The sequence below is a fragment of the Etheostoma cragini genome, chromosome 16, assembly GCF_013103735.1.
Source record: "Etheostoma cragini isolate CJK2018 chromosome 16, CSU_Ecrag_1.0, whole genome shotgun sequence".
NCBI lineage: Eukaryota > Metazoa > Chordata > Actinopteri > Perciformes > Percidae > Etheostoma > Etheostoma cragini.
In genome coordinates, this window is record NC_048422.1 from 24,086,121 (window position 1) to 24,088,677 (window position 2,557).

The 2,557-nt window shown below is 33.8% G+C and overlaps 1 protein-coding gene across 1 annotated transcript in view; it reads left to right on the forward strand.

The window, feature by feature from the left end:
- Positions 1 to 2,557, forward strand: part of arrdc3b (arrestin domain containing 3b) — a 12,222-nt gene that overhangs the window by 1,399 nt on the left and 8,266 nt on the right. The window lies entirely within an intron of this gene.

A 2,557-nucleotide genomic window follows, 5' to 3' on the forward strand; every position in this document is an offset into this window, starting at 1 on the left:
GCTACAGCTGCTGGGTAATGGAGACACTACAGGAACAACATTAGGCTTAATTACCAGGTTTTTGGGCTATTTTGCTTCCATAACATGTTTTTTTCAGACTAGTGGTGAGAAAACATCCAAAATAGACATTTAGATGTTTATTTCTCAACAATTTGTTTCTGTAGATTTCTCAAAAATTCACCAAAAGTGAACATTACATGATGCTGCCTTAGACATTATGATTTAATTTTGAGTTTTGATTCCACAAAATGTCTTTTTTTTTTCAGACTAATTCGAATAAAACATTCAAAATACACATAAATACACAATAAATGTCTATTTCTCCAAAATACACATTTAGATGTCTATTTTTCAACTATATTGTCTATTTGTGTCTGTTGATTTCTCCGAAATTCACCAAAAAATGAACATTACATGATGCAGCATTTAACAATATGTTTTCATTTCGTGTTTTTGGGCTATTTTGCTTCCGTAACATGTTTTTTTCAGACTAGTGGGGGAAAAAAACATCCAAAATACACATTTAAATGTCTATTTCTCAACTATTTGTGTCTGTAGATTTCACCAAAATTGACATTACATGATGGTGCCTTAAACATTATGATTTAATTTGGAGTTTTGATTCCACAACATGTCTTTTTTTTTCAGACTAATTGGAATAAAACATTCAAAATACACATTTTAAATGTCTATTTCACCAAAATACACATTTAGATGACTATTTTTTCAACTATTTGTCTATTTGTGTCTGTAGTTTTCTCCAAAATTCACCAAAAGTGAACATTACATGATGCAGCATTTAAAATTATGTTTTAATTTGCAGTTTTTTGGGCTATTTTGCTTCCATAACATGTTATTTTCCGACTAGTTGTGAGAAAACATCCAAAATACACATTTAGATGCTTATTTCTCAACAATTAGTGTCCGTAAATTTCTCCAAAATACACATTTTAGATGACTATTTTTCAATAATTTGTGTATTTGTGTCTGTAGATTTCTCCAAAATACACCAAAAGTGAACATTACATGATGCTGCATTAAAAATTATGTTTTAATTTAGAGTTTTTTGGGCTATTTTGCTTCCATAACATGTCCTTTCTTCAGACTAGTGGGGGGAAAACTTTTTATTTATTTATTTTTTTTTAATTGAAGGAATTGCACAACACAGATGTCAAATATGTCAAACAATACATGTCCCTTCAGCTTTTCTTTTTTTAATAAACAGGAACAAAATTACCCTCTCCCACCCTTCCCATGCCACTCTCGGGCCGTTCACACCACCACCAAAAAAATAAAAATAAATAAAAAATAATAAATAAATCCAAAAAATAATAATTAATAAATCCAAATAATAATAATAAATAAATACAAAAAATAAATAATAATAAATAAATACAAAAAATAATAATAAATAAATACAAAAAATAATAATAAATAAATACAAAAAATAATAATAATAAATTAAATGAATTGATAGTAATGTACATTCTCACAGCTATGCATCAAAATTACATTAAACATAGATATATTGCAATTTATAACCTTTTTTCCAACTTCAAATTTTCCCCCAATTTCTAACGACGTCCCCAAAAAGAAACATTTCTCAGTTTGTTCATCTTCAATGTTATCGCTGCAGAACGGGACACACTCACCAACACATAAATAACTTTATATATATAATTACAGATCCATACTTGGCGCCTTGGTGTTCAATTTCAAGACCTTTATTTGTCCCAAAAGGTCGTTAATTTTGAAGTTGACATCCAGTACACGACGACAAAGACAACAACAAGGATTAAAAAAAACAGGATCCAGACCAGATGGGGAAATAAATACAACATTAACAGTTTAACTCCCAGTAAGACCGTATGTGCAGACGTTACCTTTTCTTTAGAGTCAAGCAGAGAGACGTCAGAGGGGACGAAGGACAGTTTATACCTATTATTTGGGCTGGTGGGTGACTGGAGCAGGGACCAGAGGACAGCATCTTAAATCCTGCATCCAGGGGGTAGAGACCTATCGGCCATGATGGATTCATCCTCTTTAAACACTCGGGCTGTAATCTCCCGGTGGACTGGTCGATTTATTGGTCGATACGATCTGGCTCGACCAAAATTCTGGTCCGATGAATTCTGGTTGATTTTTTTTTTTTGCCATGTTGTTTCATCAGGTGGAAGCACAGAGCTCACCTGTTTCACAGGTAACAGTCTGTCGTCAGAACACCCCCCTTGTTTTGTTGGATTAGCCCGACCCACTAGGGACAGGTTGAAGGTTTTCTTTGGTTGATTTCAGCCCTGATCAGCACACGTCTTTTATACAGATCAGTCGGGGTCATCTGCTGAGTCCCAATGATTTACACTCTGTTAGTAATCACTACACACAGCCGGAAATACACACACACACACACACACACACACACACACACAAAGACACACACGCACACGCTCATGCACAAAGACACACACACATACAAACGCAGACACACAAACATACAACACACACGCACAAAGACACACATACACATGCACAAACACACACACACACGCACAAAGACACG